This window comes from Achroia grisella, unplaced genomic scaffold, assembly GCF_030625045.1.
Source record: "Achroia grisella isolate CSIRO2021 unplaced genomic scaffold, CSIRO_AGI_Agris_v1 utg452, whole genome shotgun sequence".
NCBI classification, from domain to species: Eukaryota; Metazoa; Arthropoda; class Insecta; order Lepidoptera; family Pyralidae; genus Achroia; species Achroia grisella.
This window is the reverse complement of record NW_026712864.1, coordinates 686266-704132: the sequence shown is the minus strand read 5'-3', so window position 1 is coordinate 704132 and position 17867 is coordinate 686266. Positions and strand designations below refer to the sequence as shown.

At 32.0% G+C, this 17867-nt stretch overlaps 2 long non-coding RNA genes across 4 annotated transcripts; one reads left to right on the top strand and one right to left on the bottom strand.

The window, feature by feature from the left end:
• Positions 1-4385: 4385 nt before the first annotated feature.
• Positions 4386-15966, top strand: LOC131845109 (uncharacterized). 2 transcript variants are annotated; one of them, XR_009357619.1, is made up of 3 exons: positions 4386-4477; positions 10258-10397; positions 15545-15966. It is a non-coding gene; the product is annotated as an uncharacterized LOC131845109 (long non-coding RNA). The 2 variants fall into 2 exon arrangements; XR_009357618.1 differs by lacking the exon at positions 15545-15966 and adding an exon at positions 13238-14051.
• On the bottom strand, positions 12596-16045 carry LOC131845108 (uncharacterized). 2 transcript variants are annotated; one of them, XR_009357616.1, is made up of 4 exons: positions 15960-16045; positions 15242-15415; positions 14817-14917; positions 12596-12655 (listed from the first exon to the last, which is right to left on the bottom strand). It is a non-coding gene; the product is annotated as an uncharacterized LOC131845108 (long non-coding RNA). The 2 variants fall into 2 exon arrangements; XR_009357617.1 differs by lacking the exon at positions 15242-15415 and having other exon boundaries at positions 15960-16038.
• Positions 16046-17867: the final 1822 nt, after the last annotated feature.

Genomic DNA, 17867 nt, shown 5'->3' with positions numbered 1-17867 from the left:
GACATAAAGGTGCACAGTATTAACATTGACCCTATATATGAAATTTGTATGTTAATAAAAAGTATATAGTTGAAAATATCATTGAGCCTCTAATCGACTATTGTTGTGACCTTATCTTTGTTGTTCAGAACTATCATAATACCATGATAATAGTCAATAGCATATTCATTGTATCTATTATGGGATGTAAATTAGTTCTTAATAAATTCAACGGAAATTATAAGAATATTAATGTAATAAATATAATGGTACAAAAATAACAATTAGACATAAAGGTAGTCTTATCGTTACAGACCTGGAACTTATTCCAGTTGAATTATTTCAAATATTCCGTCGTTGTTTCCAATTATAATGTAATTTTAATACAAATATCCCCGTCCCAGTAGAATGAAACGTACCGAAATAACAGATATTTATAAGGCCTGCTCCTACCCTGGGAAAGGTCACGATTCTTAATCCGTTTCGCAGTAAATCCGAGTTGGTAAATTGGTAATAGCTATAAATAAGACTAATTTTCGAGCAGTACAAAATTGACAATATAGTTTAATATTGTCATATGGTATATTTTACCATTTTTAAAGTAAAAATGTAAATGTGTAATTAATAAACTATATATATAAATGTTCAATATATAAATGTTCTATATAACATCGCAAAGAAGATGTAGAATTAAATCCGCCGCACAGTATCAGAATTTTATTAATTACACATTTTTTTTGTCAGATCTATTGTCTCTACCTTTGCGCTATCCTTCTTTATGAAGTGTCGATTCCCATACTTTACATAATATATATATATATACTGATTAATATAGATACGATAGTTTCGTAATGCAATTTGCAAATACTGAGGAACATGAATTTGCATATGGTTCAATAGTAGAACCTAATAGACAAAGTAGACTCGCGATCTCACAATCATAACATTCACATGAGTTCTACAAATATTTGCAATACCTAGTTCATACAGAACTGAGATCGTACATCAGTTTGGAGCCGTTCGGTCCGTTGGAATCTATTAAGAGGATTACTAGATGCAGCCAAAAGACGAGGGTCGCATCCACGTCTCATATGAATTATGGACGTCTATTACACCGATACGTAATATTTGTTTTCTTAAATAATATTACGAGTAGCAAATATTTTATATCTAAAGTAAAAAAAATGTTTAATAAATTGGCCTATAGAAGACCTATTTTACGTTAATTTAAGATGTATTTTATTAAAAAATTAAATCTCTACAATATATAGATACTTTGTTAATTTAATTAAGATGGTCTAGGTGTACAAATTTAAATACAATTATAGGTGTAGATTATTCTTCACCTTATGTAAAGCTCGATGCCACTGGTGTCCTTACTAGGTCATTAAAATGGCCTGTATGAAGGACATAATAATTCAATCCTTTTTAGTAAATAAGTTTTTAGATGCTTATTATATCCCATAAGCCATTATTGAGCATTTAAATTTATAACAAGCTATAAACTACAACACTTGGTTATAAATTATATAGAGTTGATTATAACATATTAAAAATATATAACCTTGGTAAAATAAACTGTAGAAATATCTAAGTATTTACTAAATATGTACTTGAAAGTTTTATAATATATTTTACTATGCAATATTAAAATACTAATATTTCTTAACTTTTTGAACAAATAATATTTGCAATTTTACTTTAAATGCCTTCTTGACATTTATGTACTCCTAATTTATTGTATACTGACACTATCTTTTTGTATGTAGACTGACATTTTGACTTTATCTGTTACACTACACTGTAAATAAAGACATCTTTAATCCACTGTCGGCTGAATTATTTATGCATTTAAAAGGATTTACTCTTAATATGAAATGTAGCAGCGCGGTCACGACTTCCCCACTCCACGTCGACTACGAAAAGTTAATTAGGGCTGCCATAATTAATGTATAAAAGTTACTATTACAGCAGTCAAGTTGCTGTTTTATCCGAATATTTGAAACACGTGAAAACTGAAATCCAAGTAAGACAAATGTTGATAAAAATTTCGTGGGAATTGTTACACGTGCTTCTATTGTAGTATAGGAATTTAGTCAACTAAAAATAAGCTTATTCATACAGCGCCATCGATTCAAAAGATAAGCAAACCTTGTGGTTTAGGTATCTACCAGTAAGCTTAAATACATATAAATACTTAACTAAAATACATTTATTAAGTAGTGGATAATAGCTAGTATTAAACTATATATATAAATTCGGCATTTAAGAAGACAAGTAGGTATAGCAGTAATTACACATAGTGTGCTAATTCTTCTTTGCATAGTATAAAACAAAATCGCCGCCACTGTATGTTCGCTTATATCTTTTAAATTACGCAACACATTTTTATGCAATTTTCAGCAATAGATATAGTGATTCAAGAGGAAGGTTTATATGTATATATTGTAGTATAGAACGAGCCAAGAAATTCAAAGATTTGTAATACATCCGTGTGAAACCGGGACGGGTCGTCAGTTGAATGTATAAATATCGTTTCGTAATGGCAGCTTAATACAATTTAAATTAAATAAATACTACAGACTGATATTACAATTTCATTTAAGATATTGCTTTTCAATTAATTTCTATATTGAAGTCTGTAATCTCCTCATTGGGGATATTTAATTGTGTTATCTTTCTGTTGAAGTATACCTACGTCTATTAGGTATATTGGTCTTCATCTTCATTTCACCATTATCATAGTATTTTGTTATTTTAAACAAAATCTTTTCTGTAATGTCGTATCTGTCTAACATTAGCGTTCAAAATAATCTGTATATAGTAAACAATCTATCAATATCAAAAAGGGTCGACGACGTTTCAATACAAGTTGAAGCAGACAATTTGAATCGCCCGGAAATTGGCAACGGCAACGATTTCAATAGCAACATTAAGAATATATTATTAGAATAATACACAACATTTCAATGTCAATTCAGTATACCTACAGTGCACAAAGTTACATAGATAAAAGTCTGCTATCTATACCTATATTTACATATATAAACACACTTTTTTGAGATAAATCCATTCTGAATACAAATATCAGATGAATATGATATATCAGAAAAACTACATTTAAAAATTAATAAGAAATAGCACTAAATACATTAATGAAGAAAGAGGTGATAAATAAACACCTAGTAAATAATTAATCATCAAAAGCAATAATACCACAATGTTATAAATTTGCTTTAATATAAATTGAAGTAGATTTCTACTTGCGTTATCTATTATCTATGTTTATGATTGTTATAACTGTGTAACACCTACCAAAAATAACAAAAAGTAGCTCAACAACAATAACAACTGAGCAACATTTTGTCCCAACAATTGTAAAATGTTATAAAGCAATTCCTAATGTAATACAACGTGTCCCTTTACTTTTGTTGCGTATGTAGCTCGCGCCACGCGCAGACATTGTTCACCTCGTTAATAACTGGGAATAGCGTCAACACCAATTATAAAGTTGGAACACCTTTCAAAATGGTGGGTAACGCGGGGATACAAATTGCCTTCGCTCTTCCAAGTTGCGTCTGATTGACGTGTTTTCACCGAAATGTTGACAATAACTTCGAAATGTTATTGTCAACGGAACATTCAGATTGTACAATTTCAATATACATTATCTGATGTATATAATTTATATGATATTGCAAAAAAAGTATTCTAAAAATAGCATATTTTTTACTTTCCAGATATTTTTATATTGAAATTCCTCCATGTTTCCATGAGTTTTTTGAAAAGATGAAGAATTTTATTCACAATCACAAAAATAATATTATAAAATATACATTTATTTTTTTATATAATTAGACGAGGAAACAAACTGACGGTTCACCTGGTGGTAATCGGTTACCGTCACCTATATACCTATATACTTACGTATATACATGAACAGCACTACGGATTACTTTACTGATTATGTTATCATTTGACACCCGTGATATAACTCGTGAGTAGCCATTCCATAGATATACGTAAGATATCATGCTTCTTATTCAAAAATTTAATTTATATCTATATTAATTAAATAACTGGAATAATGGTAATATAAAAAGTATAACAGTACTCATAAAAAGGTAAATCCAACCCTTTTAAAATTAACCGCAGACCACAGCACTTCCACCATTTAAAACAGTCTCAACACGGCCTACAGGGTGAATGAATATTTCTTCAAAACAGTGTTACGGTATTAATAAGGGTTGTTAGGGTCGCAAGATATTAAAATTGGAACTTAAATTTATATCTGGCCGTTATTGGTAAAAGATAATTTGAATTTTATATAAAGAAAATATTGTTCGTAAGATTTCCTATTGACATATCGTATGTGAGCCTTGTTGCTTTTACCAAATATGTATATTTTACTTTCATATTTCACTATATTTACTGCCGCTGCGCATTCAACCCCTACAGCCTACAGGGTGAATGAACATTTCTTCAAAACAGTATTACGGTATTAATAAGGTTTATTAGGGTCGCAAGACATTAAAATTTTTATACACTTGAATAATAATATATATCAATAGATAACATGGTAGTGCGTAGTTAGCTAGAAATGTATTTGTTTTTGTTTATTGTAAGATGTATATAACATATTAGAACATAAATAAGACAGTTCTCTACGATAGTCTTGCGGCATTATTTTAATGCGGTATTATTTTAGTTTCAATCTATCTTACCTAAATCAATACATTAAGCCGGTGACCAAAATTCTTAGCCAAAAATCAGTAACTCATCAACAGCACTCGTGGTAAATATCCCATTATTATTTAATTCTGCAGATAGCTTCAGAGAATTTATTTCACCTGGTATAGCTATTCCAGCTTTACTTCTATGCACATTATTTTTAACTTTAACCACGTCTAATTTATTAACATAACCTATAACATTAACGGGAATTTTCAAGCGGCCCGCGAGTAATCGAGCCGCGGGCCGTAATTGAGGGCGCCTGCTTTATAGGACATTATTTTTGATGCCGAGAACGCGACCGCAGGCGTCTTAGCAAAGTTTCCAAAAGCGGTTCACGGGACTAACGAATAACTTAAAACTTGCTTAAGTTGGCCCCTCACGTCAGATGTGGACGTGGTCAGCCTTTTCTTTATCGGCTTATTCTTGCTTAAATCCGGACGCTCCGGTAATTTTAAGGAGATAATAAACGGTGTTGTATGTAAGTATTTATTTTTTCATTGTACTTGAATAAATATAATATAAGCGTTCGTCATGGCCTAATAATTTACTACTTTTTTTTATACTACGTTGGTGACAAACAAGCATACGGCCCATCTGATGGTAAACGGTTACTGTAACCTATGTACGCCTTATTTACTACTCTGAATTACCCCCAAGAGGTCATGAGTTTGGCTGTGACGAAATAATATGTGTGTCTATTTATATTTCTTACTGATTCTTTGGTGAAGAAAAACACTAATATCAAACCTAAATATAATCCGAGAGACGACGGTAATCTCCTCCTCTACCGGCCGCAGACGGCCTCTACCACGCTAAAATATATCTAGTGAATTTTGACCATATGAAATGTTGTATTTACCATAATATCACTCGACAATGCCTCTTACTTCCACATCTGGGATAACGGTCATGAAGGTATGTCATATATATTTGTAAAGGGCAAGCCAAGCAATATTCATGAAACTAAACACCTTTTCCAAAGAAGTAAAGCGAAAAAAAATTAAATCTTCAAACTACGCGATCACGTGATCAATTAAGTACTTAATGAAAAGATAAAAATTGAATATCAAATTTCCAATTTGTGACACTACATGAATTTCCGCATAACGCAGTACTACATACGTAGTGCACTATGTATCAAGACAAAATGGGTTAGTACCTATAACCCATTTTGTCTTGAAATTCTAAAATTTTGTTTCGGAATTTCTATATATGCCTACTTAAAAATAATTTAATTAAAATTTTTCAATTTACAGGTGATTTAAGAAGGTTCACTGTCAATGGCTCTGTAATGTTAAGCAGTTTTGTAGTAACTCGTTTACTTTGCGATACTACCTATATTTGTTTAGGTCTGTGTATCTTTACTGTACTTGGTATACACACTATTATACATAGATTAATAAACTTGTTTGTCATTTCTAATTAATAGTTGTTAATACAACAAAAACAACAACTTAAAAGCTAAGTGAGTATAAAACTTTAATTTAAAATTGTTGTATGTTCTAACATAACAGTGAGGATTTTTTTAGTATTCACACACATGCACAATACCTTTAAATACAATCGATGTACGAGTCTACTATACTCTCATTATAACATGTATATATATGTTTATAATAACAAATTCGATATTTAATAATAAAACCAAGCTAATATTATTAGAGTGCCTTTATAAATGATTATTGTTTGCAAGCGACGCAAAAACAGACTCCGATAGTCGTGCCGAGACTCTGTAATCTAATGAACAAATAATAACAGAACAAAAGGAAAGCACTCAATCAGGAAATAATGAGTCGGAAGATTAGATAAAACATTTCGAAGTAAATTCTACGGGACAGAGGCAATAAATCTCGTAGTACCAATTATAAGTATATGATTGTAGCGCGACGCAGGAATCGAACGTTGTCCGGTACAATGGCCCTTTGGGGAAATACTCGCGACAATTGGGGTCGATCTAACCTCGGTAAGGGTTAGATTCTAATTCTCAGGTTATTGGAGGTGTTGAAATTGTATTTTGGTTTAAAGGAATAGTACAACCTATTTTATTTTTGCACTTTAGTTCTTTGAACTACGTTTTTGTTGAGTTTGATTATATTCTACAAATATAATATTTCTATCTGTTGCCTATAGTATCCATAACACAAGCTCTGCTTAGTTTGATACTACATAGAGTCCTGTGTGTGCCTTGGGTCTTTATTATTATAATAAATAGTATAAAACAAAGTCGATGCTTTTTGTCTACATTTTCTTTGTAAATCAACCATTTGAATATGTTTTCACTTGTGAATGTAAAACACGAGTAGGTATATGCATATAGTTATATGAACTTCGACTGACTGTACATCTGTGTATCAAGGGCTTATTTATTAGTTAAAAATAAATAGGTAAAAAGATTTTTTCATACGGCTGAACGAAATTGTATAAAATTGATACAAATCAGCTAATCTTATTTCAAATTAGTCTATAGTTGACGACCTCGGTGGTCTAGCGGTCTAGCATACCGCTTTACGTCCGATGGTTGCGGGTTCGATTCCTCGCACGGCACAAGCATTTGTATTCATGAGTATGATTGTTTGTATCGGTCTGGGTATTTTCTATGTATAATATGTATGTATTTACGAAACAAAAAATTATCTATGTACTTGTATCAGTTATCTAGTACCCGTAACACAAGCTTTAGCTAGCTTAACTTGGGTATAGATGGCGCTGTGTGAATTGTCCTGAAATTATTATTATTATTATTATTATTTATGAAAGTATAGTTGTAATTTATAACAAACAAAGAAACAATTTATCTATCTATCTATCTTTGGTGCATCATATCAATTACACCATATCCTATTTCAACATACAGAATAGTTTTAAAGTTATATATAAGTCACTCGGTCGAATATAGCAAACGTGCTTCATGTAACACACGAGGGGAATACTGTAATTTAAATATTGAGTCAATTACAATTTGAAATGGTAATAACAAACTGTTGCTTAGCAACTTGTTGTAGACAATGCGGCAATATGTAACCAGAATAAGTGCAAATCGAACTTCACACCGAGCGTACAGAACCCTTACTTTATACTACTACTCGATCCTAATTGTTCAAATGTTCTTAATTATGTACGTCCCTACCTTAACAACTATACAGAAATGACTTCCTTTTTATTGTATATAATTAAAAAACTTAGAACATAACTATATTATACGTACTTATTACAACAAAAATACATTTATATAAACCAGTTATAGAAATGATAATATTAATCAGAGAATCAACTCGTTAGCACAGCCTATGGCTATGCCTATGTAACGTAGTAAAACAAAGAGCATTTATTCATGTAGGACATTTTTAATCGACTCCATTAAAGATTACCATCAATAGATATAGATATAGATTAATTAGGCTTATTATTAGGCTGTATTATTTTTAATATTTGTTACTTCATAAATCCGAACTTCCTTACTTCATAACTAATTTATAAACCGATTAAAAAAACTCTTTTTATTGAAAGAGACATTGGTCCCATTTTTGTGTTAAACTTTTTTCCCTGCCGTTTCCGTTCAATCTCTACTTTTATATTTAGAAGAACTGGCAAGTTACTCAGTCACGAATCCAATAAACCCAAATACGGATACATCAAGTAATACATTTACTACAACTTCGCTAGATCACAATGCCACTACCCAAACAATTATTAGTCGCGAAAATAAATTTAATAAATATCTATAAATTTAATTACTAAACAATTGCTAACATAATACAAATAACATAACTACATTCCAAAAAACAAAATAAGCAAACATTACAAATGAGAAAGAAATCATAATAAATCCACCCTCGAATAAATGAACTAATCAGTACGAAGAGGGCGGAATGGGATTTTTTCGCAGTCCAATAAAAAAAACAGTTCGCAGTTCGTAAAAAAATCTCATTATCCTTTATTGCAGTCGGCCTAATTTGAATTGAGTGCTATGCAGTTATGAGTCAAGAGAGCGGATAATTTTAAGTAACTACGGACGGGGAAAGATGTAAACAAAAACGTTAGGTGGGCTACGCACGTTGCGCCCAACGTTAATATCAAGTGAAGTAAAAATTCTTATTCGTCTATAGCATTCTTTTAATTATTGTTTAAAGTGATAATTTGTAATGTTTCTTCTAAATGACGACATGTATAGTAATCAATTTGAGATTTAATATTTTAATAACTAGAATGATTTCGTTCTATTGTCAATAGTTTCTGCAGAGTACGCGGATTTATAGCCTATGTTCATCGGGGATAACGGAGCATTCTAATAGTAAAAGATTTTCTGAAATTGGTCCACTAGTTTCGAAGCCTATTCAATGCAAATAAACATAAAATCTATTGCCCTCTTTATAATATTAGTAAGTATAGAAAAAACTATAGTAGTACCTCAGTTACCTCAGTGTTACTAATTTAGTTGATTACATTTTAGAATATAAGTAATGTGCCTAAATTACTTTTTTTACTGTATTTAAAAATAGTACCACTAATAGAACTCCAATGAAAAATAAAAAATTAAAATTAAAAAAAGATTTCTATAGCTCGCGATTTACATTATTTTCTGTTCTTTTTTTTTGTAACAGTAATGTGCTGTTTTTACTGTTATTAAAGTTAGGTTCTTAAATTAAATACTATAAGAATATTTGTGGACTCACACATGCTAATTGTGGCGTATTTAAACAATATAGATCCATTGAATAGTGAAATTACTCCGCTAAAGGACTTCCGCAAAATAACATCTAATTCGATAAAATAAATACCTATAAAATTAATTAAGGTATTCCTAAGTATACCTATATCTACTGGTTTATTACGATTTTGAGAAGGAAGTAAAAGTAGAGTACCTTAAGGCGACAGCATCCAACTCTTGTCGGCTCTCTTAATTTATGTGTGCTAAGATAAGGCATAATAAATAGGCAGCAGAATAACGTTTTAAAATAATCACCATTAAATTGCTGTTCGAGCAGAACAACGAATCACTGGAGAAGCCCATATTATATTATCGCATAAAAGTTACTATTAGTATAAAAGTGATTTCAATATCTTGTGAAGCCCGTGGTACACATCTATTGATGACATTATTGAGAACTAAATGTCATGCCAGTTATTTCAAAATATGTCCGTGTCTCCAACCAAAATAAATTACATAGTAAGTAGCTTGCCGGCAGATTTATATGAAACTGAGGTAGGTACCCATACATATGATTTAGATAAAGTAAATCTGGGAAAATTTACATATTTTTGGGCACCAAATTAACTTATTTTTTTATCATATTTGGAAACTAATATTGTCATAGAAAGAAGCATGATGTACTGGGTGTATGTTGCTTGTGTAAGTACATATGTACTTATATAGATAAAATCCTGTCGCATAAAAGTAATTCTGAATTTTAGTGAATCACAGATAAAAAAATCCAAATTGTGTTTTTATTTTAATTTGTCGAATATAATTGCTATTTTAAATCATTTCTTTTATTGATAAAGAATACCTACATATTAATTTAGCGCAGTTTCCGTCCATTGCAGGCTCTGTTCTATTCGTCTTCATTTTAAGAAGAGTGGTTGCGGCTCGAGTGCCCGAGGCGCAATAATGTATACTGGGCTGTACTGTTGGAAAATAGGACGGTGAACCGAGAAAATCTTGGTTACAATTTTTCTAATTTAACGTAGGTATTGTTTCACAAAAACAAGCTATTTCAATCGTGATTATACTAGTAAACACAAACCCATAATAAAATAATCATATACAACTCATAATTACCGAACTGTTAAAAATACGATATTCTATTAAATATTTATATTTATTAGATATACCTCCAAGTACATAAATATAAGGTAATTAAGAAAATGAAAAAGTAAGGTAATAATAGAAGTTATAAAGATTAATGGTTTTATATGTACGAACAAGTTTTAACATTAAATAATTTAATAGCTATTTAGTTCGACATCGTTCATTGCAACCCCTTCTCGCGGGACTTAGGATAATATAATATAATAATATTATATTACTGCCTAGTTTTGTTATGTAACTGGAATGGCAAAGCTGGCGATCCATCCGATGGTAAGTGGAAAACGGTCGAAGATATACATAAAAACCTCCGTACCCTGTGATTTCATTGCCTCACCCTGCACCCATAATACAGCTTAGAGTTAGCTGCTTGGAAGCTGAATCAGGTATGACAAAGTACCTATGCAGTCAACTTTGCTAAAAATCTATGATGTACCTACTTATTACATCGCTCAGAAACTACAATATAAATATTTCCAATAGAAAGAAACAATCTGCAATGAAATAAAATAATGTAACGTTTTAAAACTTTGTCGAACTCGCGAAACTAATCAAAGAAAAAAGACAACACAAATGCGAAATAGGTAAAGTTTCTCCGGTCTTCGGGAGCGTGGAATTTAATTAACATTCCAGCACAAGCAGCGCCGTCGCTGGACACAGGTCCGCCCGCCCTAATTGCGGACTGTCGTACCCAGATTCTCTCACCCTACTCCCAGTTTTCCACGTCAAAACCTTTAAACTGGACGCAGCTGGATTTTAATTTGTCGATATATAAATAAAAATTACAGCATCTTTATTTATATATCGATAAATTTAAACTTAACTTGTGATACACCATGCCTAATTTGTTTTCATAATTTAGTTTTATTCGGAAAAAGGTAAAAATACATAGGTAGGCACTGGCCTATCTATGTATTAAATCTATACATATAAATAAAATACGGTACATACACCAACATAACATTTTTTACAATTTTTGTCTGTTTGTCTGTCGGTCTGTTCGTTCCGGCTAATCTCTGAAATGGATGGACCGATTTTGACGGGACTTTTTTTGGCAGGTAGCTGATGTAATAACGAGTAACTTGGCTACTTTTATTTAAAAAAAATCTTTTATTTTAGAAAAATATGTGGGAACAGCTAGTATAATATAAAATATTTAATGTACATTATTAAAATATTGGTCATAATACATTTACATATGACAAAGCTTTTTATAATTCTACAGTTATTTTGTAAAATTCAAATTTCCTAAGAATTTTGTCTATATATGTAAGAGTGAAATAATTAGTTACTACGGAAAGAATATTACATATAATTAGTGTATGCTTATGCCTACCTATAGTACGTAGTTTAGGTAAAAAGGGAGCTTTAAAAAGTAGTAAAAACTCACCGCCATTAATCCGGTAACAGTTGGCAGGTGAGACTCGGTCGATACTTTAGGATCCCCTTGTTGAAATTAAGAAACTTCCAAATAAGAAGCACGTAGTACGAATTTTAGGGTTCCCTTAATATACATATAAACAGAAAGATTGGCTCAGAAGAGAACACTAAACAAGTCTATATGTATACAAAGGCCACATAAAAAAATAAGGATCCAGTACCTATATTGCACAGCATGTACATAACTTTAAAAATATTCATACATTTTCCAATTTACTTATTTAGAAAAGTTTAGTTCCAACACTGACTAGATTTCAGCTTGCTGTACCTTTTACGATTAACTCTGTATAACATTGTTTAGCACAAAACACCCGAATTGAATATTGACATATTTTGATAAAAACAGAATATTGGCAATTATACGGAACCATTAATATGCAGGACCGACTTGCAATTTTTTCGACTTATTTTTGTAACGGGACTAGATATTTTTATTTCAAAGTACCTACTAGATACTTAATTACATTGGAGATGATAACAGATTTTATTGTAATATACACATGTAACATTCCTACTTGTATTTACAATTATATAGATACTAACAAATACTTACATTTAAAAAGTTGTTTCCGAGTTTGCGAACTACATACCTACATAATATTTCCATACAAAATTCAAAGATATTATCTCAACTTACCCATTAATTAACCGGACAGATGCTGTTTCCGTGTTGTCCATAAAACATTATCTTCCGCCCTAAAACAAAGGTTTATTAAACAGTCGTAAAGGCAGCCACTACAGGGGATCTCAGACACGATGCAACCAATAATGACAGTCGTAAATGAAATACGCCATAAAAATGATAAAATCTTATATTTTTTATGAAACCGAGAGTGGCATAGCGTGCACTCTTTTCGGAAGTGCCTGCAATATACACAGATATATATTTATTTTGTAACACCTTTTCATATTTATATCTTTCATTTTTAAACTCTTTATTTTTAATGTTTTAATTTTGTTCCTGTCCTTCTATGTTGTTGCAATAAAGTGTAATATCCAAACAAAATATCGACCTTAAAAAAATAGTAGGATTTTTTGTAAGTTTAATGTTCTATATTTTATAAAATACCTGTACGTACCTATGACAAATAATAAATACTATTAATAAGTAATTTCCTTTTCTTAAAAGCAAAATTACTCGTTGTTTGCAAATTTAAGGCTATTCAAAATACTTAGGGACCTTCAGATCTACTGTCCTGCAGGCCTGACAGTCAGATTATAACGAATTACGTATTCTAAGAAACTGTTCATTAATTCTTTCCTTCCATTTTTGTGTAGGTAACTGGAATGCCGTAACAGCTAAACATGATAACTGTCAGTCAAGAATAGCGCTACGCACATCAGATTTTATGCAAGGCCCGGGGTATCTACCATGCCTTCCCATTCCGGAAAACTAAGATGTCAAGCTTAACTAGCGTGTAAATTCACTGTCCAAACTGATTTAAACTAAAAATAACAAATAAACAAAATTTGCAAAGCTAAGCTAAAGCTAAAGTCAAAAATTCAATCGCAATATATCTACTCCATATATTGCTTTGGGTACCTTTCATTATTAAGTTCCACGTAGACCTCTAATTATGCCAGTAATTAGTACTCGAAACTCGAAGCTGTCTAATATGTGAATTATTAAGTTATATAGCTACGAATGATATTTCTACACAATAATTTTCGGAATTCCTATTCACAACTCACTTAGCCTATGAAATTTTGTGTCTACACATACATTTAAGTTCACGAACAATAATTATCGACAACAGTTCACTCCTTAATAATTACTAACAGTCATGAGTTCCCATTCAAATTTGAACCTTATTCCTTATTGTTATAAAGAATAGGAATTATTCAAGCCGTATTAACGTTAATTATTACTAAACGTCGCATGGGAAAAGACCAAACCATATTGTACAGTGAACTTCATTTAAATAGATCATAACGACAAAGTTTGACGAAAATATTATATTATGAAAATTAATTTTAAGTATGCATCAGGGATGTTAGGGACCTCCGTAACCGTAACCTAATTTATCGGATATCCGATATAAAAAATATTCGTAACCGTAACCGAATCTGAAATAAAAGTTTCTGATAATATCGGATAGGGGCGGAGCCTAATTAAGACTATTTATTATATTAGCTATTTGTAATTTACTTTTGAAATTCCTTAAAATAATTATCTAATATCTATAATTATTAATATCCGTAACCGAAACTAACGGATAATCCGAAACAATTTCACATCCGCATCCGTATCCGTATCCGGTATAATAATCATTTCTATATCCAAAACCTTTCCTGTCCGAAATTTCATATCCATAACTCCCTGGTATGCACCTAGCATCAGAAAAAATATTGTAAGACGGAATATTTACCGTAATTACTTTTTTTATTTTGAAATTCCGATATTTTAACGCTGAAATAAGCATAGGATACTTGTTAAGCATCCTAGTCACGGGTCGACTAGAGGTGGCGGTGGGTGTAGATAATTATTATAAACTGGCGAATCTGTTTACATACTTTCTTAGTAATTTTCTATGTACAACCATCGCATTTGCTATTCGAGAACAAATGATAGTCACTATACAACAAACTCACTGGATCACCACTCTTTTTACAATGTGTTGTAAAAGTAGATGAAACTAAAATTGTTTTTGCTTTCTTTATTTTAATAACACCGTTAGACTTGTAACGACCTGCGCTTATTTTATATGTTTAGTCTAAATTCTGACAGGTACATATACTTCAATATATTTTCCTACAATAATTGTTATCTTTATTGAAATAGATAGTATTATCATAAATTGAAATTTTATTTTCGTCATATTGTCACCTGATACTTATTAAAGCTGACTGTACTTACTTGAATCACAACACTTGAGTAGGTAGCTAAATGTCTCAATGATTGCCAGGTATAGACTGTGATTTCGAAACTCCCTGTTGAATTATAAGTAGTAGCATGACCTGCGCCAAGTAAATATTAAGTAGGTTCCTAATTACCTATCTTTTAATTAAAGGGTACCTATTTCTTAATATGTTAACCAAGCAAACGGATTCGATAAAAGAACAATTGATTATGAAGCAATTGTTACAGTGTGAAGGTAATTATTATCGGTCTGGACCTTCGTCCATACTTCATTATCACATTAAGTTTTTAAAGGAATATACCTAACTCTTCGATAAAGGATATAACCGCGGCATTATTATGACAATTATTAGGCATTTAGGTACCTGTATGCCATTATAATAATATTTGGTATTTTATTATCATAATGAAAATAAACTCACATGACGCCCTCAGCGAGTTTATTTGAATTTTTTTATAGCAAATAAGTTGACAGCTTATAAACACCGCTTCGGTCATTATCATGTGACATCAGTGACACAACTCATGCGTTGCCATTCCGAAGGACTAAGATGCCACATGCCTCTTCTCCTGTATCTTCACTGCCTTATCTTACTCTAGAACCGAAACCGTTTATAAAGCACCTAGTGACTGCAATAAGTAGACGAAGAAGATTTTTATAAAGTCAGCCTCAGTCAATAGTTCATAATAATATTCATTGAATTGATCGAAGTTTTTTTTTACAGTTGTCAGAATCATTATAATAAAAGCTATTTACCAGACATGAACGGGGATACGAGTAAAGGAGGAAGAACAGAAAAAAGATGGATAGAATGTGTGAAGGATGATATGCATAAAACAAGAGTATACTCAGATGTTATATACTGTATATGTCAGCGGATAGGTGTGGAAGATGATATAGGTACTGCGTCGACCACAATGGGATAAAGCCAAAGCAATGATGACAAGCAGTTTACCGAAGTTACAGCAGTGAATGCAGAATTATAATGCTAAAAATATATTGGAAATCAGTCATACCTAAGTATATAGGAGTACATAGTACGAGGAACGCGATCTAGTCTCAGCACTCTCATAGTACAAGGAGCAACTATTTTCTCAATATAGAAGCGCGACGAACTTACAAGCAAGATTAGTGCTCACCTCGGTCTAAGTCCTAATTGCACATAATAACTGTCGGGACAAAGGTGGGGAAGTTACGTCGCGGCTTGCGGTGCCACCTAGCTGCGCTAACAATTTGCGGGTTCGGATAGTGCGCTGTCTTCGGCTGCATGTAGCGTAGTAACCACACATATTACTAAGAATAGTTAGGACTTGGTTTGGCTGGTTAATCATATTACAGGGAAAACAGGTCCAATAACTGAAAAATAAAATACACTAGTGACTCAAAAGTAAACAAAAGTGATCAAATTAGTAAGTAAACTGTGATTTAATTTGAATATTCCAGGTATTAATACTGTTACCCGGAACTTTTGGCCACTTGGAGATATCAGGTACCTTATGTCCATCAACATACCATCCTCATGTCAAACGCTAAGATTAGTATAACTATTTAGTCTTATAAATACATACACACTTTCACATTCATAATATGAAAGTGACTATAGAAATAAGGATTAGTTTAAATATACTTAATACATTTAATTTTAGACTTATGTGAATAGAATGGTAAATTGATTCTTGATCTGAACCCTATTTATCCATATCCTTGTGAAAACCCAGTAGGTTTTATAATAACCTATATCTATTGTTAAAATTGCCTAAATATTATCAATATGTCAATCTACGGTTGGATTCAAAAGCATTTTATTATAAAATTTTACTTTTATACTCTAAAATTGCTTAAATATAAATGTTATATTTTAAATTTGGACACTCATTAGGGTCTCTGGTAGAGATAAGGGCAACTTTGTCTATAATTTTGTTTGTTACTGTATTTAAAAAATATATAATATATTTAGTATTATAATTAATTTACGTCTTACCTAAACCCACATAATTTTGTAGTCATTTGAGTGGGTACCTCTGTACCATCTACTATATTATAACCACCAAAGCAGTTTGCTTTGAAGATATATTTCAGTTAAAGAGCAATATAACGCAGTGAAGCTACAGTGTACAGAGGGATGTTTTCAGAGGGAGGGTTACATGAGACGTGATATCTGTTGTGCTGTTCATGTATTATGGTTACCACTTATCATCAGGTGAACCTTCATGTATTATAGTTGTGGACTCACTTATCATGTACAGGTGAACCTTCAACTTGTAAGTTCGTGGTGAGGTTGTCAGATGGGCTACCATTCAAATAGAAGCGTAAACCGTTAGGTTCGGCCACCATTCCATTATCATCCATAAAAAAAAAAAAATGTGGTTCACAACCCGTTGTATGTCTTCAGCTGTTACAGTAGACAAATGTGTAACCCTGCTTGAAGCTGACGACCTCGCAGGTTGGCGGTCAGTTGTGCTCTCCCATTCGCAACATTGTTAATGAGAAGAGTGATAAACTGATGTAAACTGGGGGGAGGGGATTGTTAGTAATGTGGATTGATAACCCCATTGCTAGCAATGTACCATGTCAGGTCGACCTCCACGCGGTTCCCCCTGTTAAACCATCGTGTTAAATTCCTGGTGAATTTGCACTACGGGCTAAATGACCTGACCTCATGCTCATCTTATCATCCTCCACTGGTGCCCCGCCAGCGTAGACCGTTGGCGCGGGCGGGTGCACCATTCCATTATCAACCCTCAAAAATAAAAACTAAGCAATCTAAAGTAAGTAGGTACTAAAATGTAGAGGAGACGATGTCACAGGCGAGATATCGGTGACATTTTTGCAATAACACGTGTAATGGTTTTTGCTCGTCTATACATGCGAAAGTTGATATGCATCGTTATTTGGAGAGAATCTCAAGACCTTAGGACCCTTGATCCACCTACTAATTTGAGAAAAAACACTGACTACGGAGTCGTCTGCTATTTTTAAACCTGTAGGTACCCAGCGTCCTTCAGATAGGTACATACGTCTGAAACTTTATAGATTTCTCCTAAAAA